Raw genomic sequence first — 12482 nt, forward strand, 5'->3', positions numbered from 1 at the left:
GAAGTCAAAGGAAACTAGGCTTGACTTGCTTGTCTTTGAAAAGCACCAAATGATTTGGCAGAAGGGGTGACTAGAAAACAGTGGACTATTTCACTGGTCCCCACTGCTGTTCCTGTTTTCCTGCAGTGGCCCTCCCAACCTGAATGAAGGGCAGCGGTTTGAAGCTGAGACTGAACCTTCACCACAGGTGATGCTTCCAACCCCAGGTTCTATCAGGCTGGACTTCCGTGCTTCAGCAAACTCCTACTCATCCTGCAAAACCTCTCCCAAAGTCACTTTCTCAGGGAAGCCTTCCCTCACTCCCTCTGGCAAAGTTGGCCCAGAGTTATCTGTCTCTGCCCGCTGAGTATCCACCATCCATCAGTACCCTGGGATCTGGGTCTGATCTAGGGCTTCTGACTTCCCCCAGCCTCATATCCCTTTGTTCCATGAAAGAGGAGCTTAGGGTAAGGTGGATATTTTGATCAGCTAAAGGAACAAAAATTGTTTTCATTCATTCATGCATTCATTCATTCAACCAATATATACTGAACACCTACCAAAGACCAGGCCTGTGCCAGGTGCCCCGACAGATATCACAATAACCAAATAATACCACAAAGAAATACAGCATTACAAGGGACAATGCGTGAAGGAGAGACAACATTATACAACGGCTGAGAACATGGGCTTAGAGCCAAACTGTCTGGGTCTGAAACATAGCTCCACCACTTACCAGCAGGATGAATGTGGCCAAGTCACTAAACCTCCCTGAGCCTCAGTCTTGTCATCTGTAAAATAGGGATAACCACAGTGCCTGCCCTTTTCATCCACTGGAAGGATTGAATGGGTCACTGGAGAAAAAGTGCCCGAGAGCCATGCGTGGCCCATAGCAGGAACGAACACACATCTGTACAGCAAACTCCTGAGCATATGTAGCAGGCATGCCTCCCTTCTTTGGTGGGTCAAGGAAAGCTAGTGTGTGAGCAGGAGGCTGGAGGATAGGTGGGAATTAACCTTCTGCTTGGAGCATTCCAAGCACAAGGAGCCTGTGTGTGCAAAGTCGCTGACTGGCTGGTGTCGTGCAGTGGACATCCCACCTCGAGCCCATCACGGCTCACCTGGACAAGAGGAAATGGGAGGAGGGGGCGCAAGGTAACCTCCATGAGGTGTGTGGTGGAAAATGGATGACCCTTTCTTTCTATCATAAAGCGTGACCTTCAGCCCCAAAGGAACAGGATACAAAGAAACAAGATACAAAGCATTTAAGGAAGATATTCAGTGTTTGATGTGCACTAAATTCCCAAATAAAACATTTTCAAATATGCAAGTGATCTTGAGTCGGCCTCTACAAACATGACCGTTTTCACACCACTGTTTCAGGTTTAATCCTTGAGATGGCTATATATGCTGCGTCACCAAGAATTTGTTTCATTGACCAGCTCTTTCGTGGGTGAGAAACAGCAGGGGCAGGTGACAGCAAGGGAGGGCTGGGGGCGCAGCGAGGCGAGAGCGCTACAGAGCGCCCTCTGGTGGCAGGCTCGAGGCATACAAGGCCAAGTCTCTGGGACTGAAGTAGAATTGCAGGGAGTGCCAAAATAATGTCTCAATATCATTCCAAACGAATTTAATCGAGTATTTGTAAAGAAGTGATTTTATAACTATAAAAATTTACCGGTATGAAAATCTACTACCCTCAATAGCTTGCAGGTTAGTGTTGGAAAGCTAAGTTAGAGGGGCCCAGAGTGGAGTGTTCTCGAGGGTAGACAGGGGAGTGTGGCTCCAGGTAAGACTGGTGTGAAGGGCGGGGCCTTTGGGAGTCATGCTGCGGAAGCCGAGGAGGGCACAGTGAGCCACAGACTCAGAGCTGCATTTATGTCTCTGGCCTCAATCTGCAAAGGGAAGATCACAGGGGCAGGATGGAAATGACAACATTGTTCCAGAGCTGAGGGGTGAGCGTGGACCAGGCTGACACAGGAGAAAGGGACAGGTAGATTGAGGCTATATTTTGGAAATAAAATGCACAGGACTTGGTAATGGATGTCGGGGGTGAGGGGGCAGGAGGCAGCATGAGGACCTTCAAGCCCTGGCTTCCAGAACTGGGTGGGCAGGGCTCCCCTTTGGAGGGCTTCAGCAGCACTCTCCTCAGCAGGAAGCCACCTGATGTTGGGGAGGGAGGATGGCATAGGTGGGCACACCTGCCAGTTCTGGGTGGACAGTCCTGGTTTTTGCATATCATCCCTGCATTGTTGTTAATCGTGCCCCCTTTCACTCTCAGAGGGGTCCCTGTCTTCCTCTGAGTCATAGATAAAAATAAATATAATAAATATAAATAAGAAATGAATGAACAGGGAGAAGGGATGTTCTTCTTGATAGCAGAAGCCAACCTGTGAATGTGGAAGGATTAAATGGTACAGTTGGAAGGAAAGTCACCATCTGGCAACCAGCTTGGGCACTACCGTTTCTGGCAAGAATCAAAAGATTCTAGCAGGGAAAAGGTAGAGGGAGACAAGGGTGTCTACAGAGGCTCAAAGTACCTCCCCACAGTCGCCTGACTTACAAAGGGGAAAAGAGTAACTCTGCAGTGAAGAAGCCTGGCTGATGCCTCCATATTCAAGTGAGGAGAGTTAATGCCAACAAAGAGACAAGATGACATCAGGAGTCCTGTGACAGGGTGCGGTGGGGAGGACGCAGCATCGCTTCTGTGATATCCCTCCTGAAAACACATCGGCTGGATCTAATCATTAGGAAGCAGTTATTCTATAAAACAGAATAATGTTCTAAGGCATCCAAGTTATGAACGTCAATGAAAGACTGAAGAATGTTCCAGGTTAAAGGAGACTCGAGGAATAGGAAAACTCGGGGTCCTGAGTGTGTGGTCCTGAACTGGACGCTTTTGCCATAAAAGACATTACTGGGGCAATTGGCAAATGTGAACAGGGTCTGTGGATCAGACCAGGGTGTCCTATCAGTGTGGCTTTCCAGATTTGGGGGGCTGTGCTGTGAATGGTCTATCTGAGGGAAATACACAAAAAAGTCTTCTAGGTGGTGGGCATCACGTTGGCTGCAGCTCTCCAGTTGTCTGGGCAATAAGAGTTCTTTGTCCTGTCTTTATCTTTTCTGTGTGTCTGAAACTGAGGCCAGAGAGTAAAATGACTCGCCCCAGGTCCCTCTTAGAGGCGGAGTCCGACTTATACCAGGCTCTCCGGCTTCTGGCCTCCTGCTTCACTCCGCTGCCCTTCCCAGCCTGGAAAAGGATTCTCTGCTCAGATGTGAAGTTTCCCTGAGTAGGGATGGAATCAGAGAGGTCAGAGACCTGTGACGCACGTTTGGCCACCCGCCACAGCCACCTGCCGGTTGCAGTTCTGAGACGCACCACCAAGAAGTTCAAGGGTAGCATTCCTGACGCATGAGCTGTCCTCTGACAGTCCAGGGGGCAGGGCCAGTAGGCACAACCAGGGTTTTTTTCCATCTGCACCTTGTGAAATCACTTCATCATCAGCGTCCCAAGAAGTAGATCTGGAGGGCAGGGGAGGGCAGGGGAGGGAGGAGAAGGTCACGCAGCTGCCACAGCCCTGATGCAATTCAGATATGCAGAGTCCCTCCCTCGGTCCCACCCAGTGTGTCTGTCTCTCAGCAATCTTAAACTTTCGGGTCCCGGGACCCCTTTACACTCTGAAAGATTATCGAGGGCCCCAAAGAGCTTTTGTGGACGGGAATTTTGTCTGTCAACATTTACTGTACTCAAACTTTAATTTTAATTAAAATTAAAGCACACATTCCATTGGCTGTCAGAGCAATGACATCATCACATCTCAGGTCTGGAAAATTCCACTGTGCACTCAGGACAAAATGAGAGTGAGCAAGGCCAATAATGCCTTATGTTATTATAGAAACAGCTTTGACCTCAAGGGTACCCTCAAAGGGTCTCAGAAACCCCGAGGGGCGCGGACCCCAGGGGGAGAACCCCTGGCGTATGCCGTGTCCCTGCTCCGGGGATCACTACGACCACTTGGAAGAAGTGGAAGATGCGTCCGCCTGTGACCCCCGGCAGTTCTTTCCCTCCAGATACACCCTAGAGAGACTCCCACACGCACCTGTGAGCCAGAAAGCCAGACACAAGAATGTGCCTGACCGCATCATCTGCCTCCACCATTTGGAAACAACCTGAAGGACAGAACTGACAAGTAAACGATGTGCTGTTTGTATGACAGAACCCTAGCCAGTGTCTAGCGATATCAACACACAGAAGTCCCCCAAATAAAACTGCTTGAAAAACACACGTTGAGGGGCACCTGGGTGGCTCAGTCGGGTCGGGCGTCTGCCTTCGGCTCAGGTCATGATCCCGGGGTCCTGGGATCGAGCCCCGCATCGGGCTCCCTGCTTAGCAGAGAGCCTGCTTCTCCCTCTGTCCCTCACCCCCCTCTCATGCTCTCTTTTTCTCTCTCTCTAATAAATAAATAAAATCTTTGTAAAAAAAAAAACAACAACAACAATGAGAACACACGTTGAGGAGGGAAAGGATCGGTATGAAGGCACTCGATGAACTTCAAGCGCACAGGACGAGGCTGCATGTTGTTTGGGGCTACTCTCGTCTTTGCTGCGTGGATAAACCCGAAATTCAAGATTTCAGCATTCAAGGCCGTGGTTCCCTACTGTGGGGGCAGGGGAGAGAAATGGGAAGGGAAGTTTACAGAGGGGGGTTCATTGTATCCATGATGTTTAATTCATAAAGTTATTTTTAAAGTACCTGAGTGACTGTGGGGAAACGTAAAACTGGGACAAGCGGGTGGTGGTGTCACCACCAGTTCATCAACTGAGTGTTCGCATTTGTGAGTACGTGTAGTGGAGACTGAGTGTGCCAGCCACCTACCTAATATCTGTTTTCCTTCTTTCTTACTGGTTTATCAGGGGCAGCATGTGCCCAGCTCAAAAAAAAAAAAAAGAGAGAGAGAGAAAGAAAAAGAAAGCCCTGCATAGTCCAGCTTCCCTGCACCGTAGTGGCCACATCAGCAAATTGGGCCAAGAAGGTGAAAGTGAGGTTATTCAGTGCATCTCACGGGAAAGATCCTCAAAGAGGAGGGATGACAACAGACAGCACTGTTTTCTTCACCCCTCACGTTCATCCTGTTCTCCCTTTTCCTACCTAGAACTGGGTGGAGAAGACCGTCGGAGTCACAGCAGCCCTCTTGTGATCATGAGGCCGCTGTGTGGATGGAAGGCAAGATGGCACAGCATAAAGGTAGGGGGAGCCTGGGCACTGATGATACCATGGAGTCCTGCACCAGCCTTTGGCTGCTGCCTCCTGACCTCATATTTTGTCAGGGAAAAATAATCCCTCTTTATTTAAGCCAAGTCCAGTTATGTCCGCTCACAGCGAGGCGACCTCCTGCACCCATGGCTCCCCAAGCACGCTGGGAGCAAGCCAACTCTCACCACAGATGCAAATGGCAGTTGCCCCAATTCCCTTACTTGTTAATCCCCCTCTACTCTTTGCCTTTTCATAGTCTATGTTTCCAGCTTGTTGAGCTGCTTTTTTTTCCCTCCTCTTGGTGCCAAATAATGAAATTTCAGTACTTAGCCTTGAAAACTCTAAGCTTTTCTAACTGCTGGTAAAAGAAATCTCAGCAAGATAAGAAGCAAAAAATATTCCCGCTTCCCCTACAGCTGCAAAAACACAGACGCTCCTCAGAATCATAGAGCTGGTTCCGGTAAGTGGTGGATTGAAAATGTTCACCAAAAAAACCATACATGTTCTCCTCTTCAGTGTGGAGACTGATGTGAAAATGTAAAGCCCTGTTCTATTTTCTGTCAGTATGAATGTGTCCTTAGAAGGGTTATTTGCACAAAGGAGCCTTGTAAGATGCCTGGCCTTTGGGCCTGCCTGCCGTGACCTGTGAAATGTGACCTCAGTCCTCTCAGGCTGCAAGGCCCAGGACTGGGGGGGTGCCTTATGGGAGCATTTCTCGCCCTGCTGATAATATTTAATTTGGCATCTGTTTTTGTTCTGGAATTTCTGGGTCAAAACCTAAGAGGATCATTGCCACTTGCATAAAGGAAAAAATTAATAAAAGCTAAGATGTTGTTAGATTCTTTATTTGAACCAAGATTCTGAGACTCTTTTGTCTCGTTTTTTTTTTTTTAAGGTTTATTTATTTATTTATTTATTTATTTTTTATTTATTTATTTAACTATTTGAGAGAGACAGAGAGAACGAGCAGAGAGAGGGAGACAAGCAGACTCCTCACTGAGCGGGGAGCCCAATGTGGGGCTCAATCCCATGACCCTGAGATCATGACCTGAGCCAAAATCAAGAGTCAGACACTTAACTGACTGAGCCACTTAGGCACCCCTCTCTTGTCTCATTTAAATCAACACTGATCTACCAGTCTTAGTTCATGGGTTCCCCTGTCCAGAATGTCCTCCTGCTCTGCTCTCCCTTCATTTCATTAACATCAGCTCACCCCTCAAACTTGCCCAGAGTCTCCATCTTGGAAGGACCCTGCCCCCAGCAGAACTGGGCCTCCTTCTCCATTCCCACAGCCCCCCAGCATCTCCCCAGAGTAACTCCCTCCTCACTCACATCAGCCAGGACTCCTCTAGTTACAAGGGATAAGAACCCAATCAAACTATCCTGAGCAAAGAAGGATCTGCCTTAGCTCTGGGCCTGGAAACCCTGACCAAGCTGCACTCAGGCACAGTTGGATCCAGGCACTTGGATGATGCTTTGTTCCTGTGCTTTGCTCCCTGTCTAGCCTCTGCAGTGGCTTGGGGTGGCTTGATCCTCAGAGAGGTTCTAGCAAGGGAGTGACAGCAGCTCCAGGACCACAGCCCACTAATTCAACCAACCTGGCAGAAAGAGACATCTTGTTCTTGAGGGCCAGAAGCCGCTCTGTGATTCCGATTGGCCCTTCCCCAAGTGTCACATTCATCTCTGAGCCAATCACTGCAGCTTCTCATGGGCTAGGCCTGCACCCGTGCCCACGATGGGCGGGGGTGGGGGGGAGCCTTGATGATATGGGAGGGCCAGTCCTGGAGACGGGGGAGGGGGTGGTTTTCATCAGTACACTGAGCTGGCACAGAAACCCCCGCAATGTGAGCTTGTAATTTGTTTTCACGTGTCCCTTCTGTGTCCAGACAGCCAAACATGGGAGCCTGGCACATAGTAGGTGCTCAGTAAATGTTTGCAGGATAACATGGATGGGAAGCACTAGATGAGGCCTGGACGTGTCACCTCGGTGCCACACCTCAGAGTTTCTCAGCTATTTCAAACCCCCATATGCCAGACTGGAGACGCAAAGAATCGATGTAGGCCAGGTGGACCTGTCATAACTGGAGGCGGGGGGCAGATACCCAAACTGGGATTGTTGCATCTTGTGAATTTTCTTTTGAGAAGCTAAAAATCTGGAAGTGTGTGTGATATCTAATATTTAAGTTCTGATGACTAATTAGAAAACATTTTTTAAACATCGTGCATGCCATGGGCCACCTGTTCATGAGGATAACGAGAGTTGGTATTTGAAATGTGCACAAGAAGGAAAAATAGAAGCTTCTGGAAGGCCATCTTCACAGAGGCTGCTCCCATGGCTGCATGAGAGTGCTGTCACCCCACACCGCTCTGGGAGTCAGGGGTTTCTGGGACCGACCCCAGGGGGGCAGGCCCACCACGTGAGGGTGTGGGCCGGGCCAGCCCCACGGCCAGGAGCAGACCCTGGCCCACTGGGAAGGCTGTCTCCAATTTTCCACCTCAAATCAGACTCATCTTCCCCAGAATGCCATTCGACACTGGCCAAGTGGAACTGATTTTGCATCTCAGCCTCCCGGAGCTCCTAACGAGATCTTGACTGGAGCCCAGCTTTAAACATTCTTCACAGCGGGTGATTGGGTCTTGATTTGCTGGATGTGTTCAGCTGAGTCACTGTCCCCAAACAATATGAGAAATAAAACGCTGGCCACGCTCGGATGGCCAGCAGATGCCTCCTGATCCGCGGGGCCAATTACATGGGCCGCTCCCCTCAAGCAGGCCCGGCGCCTCCCCCAGGAAGGTCCTGCTTAGAAACAGAAGGTGGACAGCCCCCGAGACAGAGAAGCTGTTTGGTGCCAGGTCCCGTGCAGGATCGGGGGTGGGCATGGTAGGTGCCACATTACAGGTGGGGAAACTGAGGCATAGAGAGCAAGGAGCCCTGCCAAGGTCACTTGTGAGGTAAAGGCTGACCTGAGTCAGGGTCACATGTGAGGGAAAGACCTGGGTCTAGGAGTGCTTGAACAGTGTGCATTCTGGACCCAGCTCTGCCATAAGCACCCCAGGGGGCTCTCTCTCCCCTCCAGGGCAATCCAGTGGGGATTTCACTGCACCCTTAGACTGTGTGTGGAGGGACTCCAGGCCCCTCACCTGGGTCCAATGGCCCCAGCCACCAGGCTCAGAGCCCTTTCTATGTGGGAGGTGTTTCTGTGAGTCTCTGCAGTGGAGTGCAGTGGTCAGAGGCCTGTGGTAACATCCTGCCCTGCCTTGTGTTGGCCATGTGGCCTCTCTATCCCTTGGCTTCGCCATCTGTAAAGTGGGCATCTTAACAGCGTGGGACTATGTTCCCCGTGGAGTGTCCAGAATGCGGCCTGCACACAGATAGTGTTAGGGAGTGCCACTATCACAGGCCTCTGCATAACAAATGACTGTCATTCTCCCCCCAGGACAACCAGCCAACAATACACGGCCCCCGCAAGGGCCCCGACTTTCCCTCCAACATAATACCTGCCGGTCAGCTCCCCTTCACACCCTTCATACCTGCTGCTGGTGGGATGCGGTGTGGCAGCTCCCTGTCCTGGGGCCTCCCTCCCAGCTCCACTTCCCACGAGACAGCAGTTGGCCCCGTCAGAGCCTCAGTGCCGTCACCTGTAAGTGGGGGTGACAGAAGCACGCCCATCTCGCGGGTACTTCTCAGGGCTTTAGCGGAATTGCCTCCTGTGGATGACCTGTGGCTGAAGAGCAGACCAGCTCTCGGAGAGAGAGCACCCCCCCCCCCCAAGATCCAGAAGAGCCTTGTCTTGGCCCCTGCAGAGTCTGGAGGCAGAGCCTCTACCTGCATCCCCATCTTGACAGGTGCTTCCATGACCGTGGCAGGACCAAGTCACGTACTAGCAGTTAAATGCTTCTACCCAGAAGGGACACGTGTCACTTCTCCTGACATTTCATTAACCATAATAAGTCACACGGCAGCATTACCCCTCTCCCTGAGGGGGGCAGGGGAGGACAATAATCCTATAGGTGTGTCCAGAAGGAAGAGAAGCAGAATGTGTGGGCAATTCTCCAGAGAACCCCCCCCCCCCCTTATACAGGCACTGTGAATCCCAGTCCACACACATACAGGTGACTTTCTAGAATGCCACTTAATGTCCTACTTAGCCCTATCCTGCTGAGTAGGTGCCTATCCTGCTGAGTAGGTGGAAGATTACACCCCTGTTATTCTTGGGGGCTTTCTGCCTGGTCTGTGGTTCTGGTCAAGTGCCAGCATGTCAGGAGAGAAAAGCTCTAGTGCCATTTGTTATGGGCTGAATTGTGTCCTCCCCAAATTCACATGGGAAAGCCCTAACACCCAGCACCTAGAATGCAACTGTATTTGGAGACAAGGCCTTTAAGAACTGATTAAGTTAAAATAAGGCCATCGGGTGGCCTTTGAAGAAGAGGAAATGTAGGCCCCCAGAAAGGCAGCAGGAATGCGCATGCACAGAGGAAAGGCCATCTGAGGACAGAACAAGCGTGCCAGAGAGAGATTGCCCTCCTGAGAAACCAACTCTGCCCGCACCTTGATCCCAGACTTCCAGCCTCCGGAACTGGGAGAAATAATTATTTTGTTTTAGCCACCCCGTCTGTGGTACTTTGTTACGGCAAGCCCAGCAGGCCGGCACACCAATGGTCCTGTGTTCACACCTGTTATCACTGAGGCCTCCAGTGCTCCTGGCCATGGGGACCTGCAGATTTCGGAGCTTTGCTGTGTCCGTATCACACTTGGGCCAGGAGACCCCTTTGCAGCAGCCAAGGACCCTGTGCCCAGGGTCTTCCTCCCTAAGCTCACAAGGGTACTGTGTTATCTGGAGCCTGGCCTTACCCATGCCTGGGTCCTCAATACTCAGGGACACATAGACCTCACTCCCAAGGGAATCCCCACCTGTTTCTTTCCACCAGCCCCTGCTGCCTTCTGTAGCCCAAGGCATTTGGGACAAAGTCAGGAGCTCATCCACCAGCTGTGGGCTTCCCTGGGCAAGGAAGGACAAGACTAAACTCGCACTGACATGGGAGGGAGTAGAAGGTGAAGTTCAGGAAGGAAAAGACAATCACCATCTCAAAATATTATCCTGTCTCCTGCAAGTGACCCCTTGAGGGGCATGTTCTGATCCTCACATGTTTCCATTAGGGCCAAGTTTGATGTAAACAAGATAGCTTTTCTCTAGGGTTAAAGAAGCCTGTTGGTAGCAGTCCACTGCTGATACAGCAGCACCACCATCACTAGGGACAGGGCTTACTGTTTTGTCTATTTGAGCCTCCTCGATGAATGAGAATGAGCTTCCCCAAGTCACCTCATCATCCAGGATGGCTGCTGGAGAGCCAGTCATCATATCTGCATCCCAGGAAGCAGGAAGGAGAAAGGCAGGAGGACAAAGGGAGCACAGCTCCTAGCTGAGCTAGCTCCCTTTAAGCAGTCTGTGCTAAAGAAAGTTTATCATACTCCTCCTAACATCCCACTGACCAGAACTTAGTCACAAGAGTCACTGCAAAGGGGCAGGGAATGTCTCTTTATATCCAGGTGCTTCCCTGAACCACAAAATATCAGGTGTGGTCACTAAAGGAGGGAAAATAGGTATTACGTGGCAACCAGTCATGTGATACCCTGAGTCACTCGGAGGAACTTGAAGGTCAGAGAGAGGACATGACTTGCCCCCAGTCCACAGCCCGTGAGCAGCAGTGGTAGGGAGGGTAGGACTGGAACTTGGGCCACATACAGTGAACTCCATCACTGTACCAAGGCTTCAGAAACCCCCACTTTCTGGCCACTCTTCGGCATGATGTTTGTTACCATCCAGATATAGCACACAGAATGTGGTCCTAGCAGAACAGAAGTGAGCAGGTCTTTTCAGGAAAATCAAAAATTTGAATGGCAGACAGTGCCGGGAGAAGTTAACACCAGTACAGCCTCTTTGAAGAGCCTGTTGGTTCCGATTAGGTTCAACTGTAAAAGAAAAATCCAAAGGGATTTAAGCCAAGTAGGGACATTTATTTCTCACGCATCCTCAAAAAGTCATCCTAAGCTGGACAGTCCAAGGCAACTGGCACCAGCGTCAGGATACGGGCTCCTCCCACCACATGCCCGCTGGAAGAAAGGCACCGAGCCTAGCCTCTCCACCAGCAAGTCGCATGCGTGCTTGCATCCCATTGGCCAGAATTCAGTCGCATGGCCACACCCACCCGCAGGGCCGCCTGGAAAATGCAGTCTTGTTCCAGGAAGCAGTGTGCCCAGCTTAAAAAAAACTCCGAGATTCTATTACAGTGGAAGAGAAGGGGGACACGCTGGAGGACAGCTATTAGTCTCTGCCGGAAGACGGTAAGACAAAACTAATTAAGACCGTGTGCTCCCGTCATTCCACGTGCGTGAGTTACCGGAAGCATATTTATAAGGATGTTTGTCACTGCATTGTCTGTTGTTGCAAAACGTATCGGGAACAAAAATCCATCCCAATGGGACTGGTTAAATAAATTGCCATATATCCGTAATGTATGCAGCTGCCGGAGTGAAACCGCTCCGCCACCTGACACGGAACCATCCGAAGAACAAGTGTGAAGTGAAGAAAAAACCGACAGAACGTCTACGTTCCCGGAACAGGGGTAATGTGCATACACATGTGTGAACACACATAGGCACTCGGGCACTCGGGCGGGCAGCGAGGCCCCTGGCCTTGGCGGTGCTTCTGGGGCAGGGATGGGGAAAGCGAATGCCACCGCAGGGAGGAGATTCATGCTCCACTGTGCACCTCCCTGCACCACGTGAACTTTTCTTTGCCATGTGCATGTTACCTATTAAAAAACAACTTTAAGATGAGAACAAAAAGGCAGCAGGCTTCTAGCCTCTTTTCTTCTGTGGGTGCCTCCCCGTCGACAGGGCTGTTTGCTTAGGTATCGCACTGAGCAAACCCAGGCTGTCACTCTGGCCTCTCGGACGGCACAGGCGTCCCAGGCCGCTGGTACTGAGTGCGGCTCTGGAATGGCCTGTCCAGGCCTCCCTACCCGGCCCCCAACACTTGTCCTGCTTGGAATGCCCTGCAGCCCTCCTGCCCCCGCCCACCATCTTCCAGGAAAGCTCTGAGAAGGAACCTCCTGGCCCACTGACAGCCCTCTGGGCCCTGGATCCTAGGGAGAATGGCACATTGGCCCCACAGTCACAAGCCATGTTGGAGTTAGTGCCCTTGGTGTCCTGCCACGCAAGAGGGCTGGCAATGCAGGCAGGTGCCAGGCC

This window comes from Mirounga angustirostris, unplaced genomic scaffold (assembly GCF_029215605.1).
Source record: "Mirounga angustirostris isolate CCGP_5_RB_7025 unplaced genomic scaffold, mMirAng1.0.hap1 SCAF_1, whole genome shotgun sequence".
In the NCBI taxonomy this organism is placed as follows: domain Eukaryota; kingdom Metazoa; phylum Chordata; class Mammalia; order Carnivora; family Phocidae; genus Mirounga; species Mirounga angustirostris.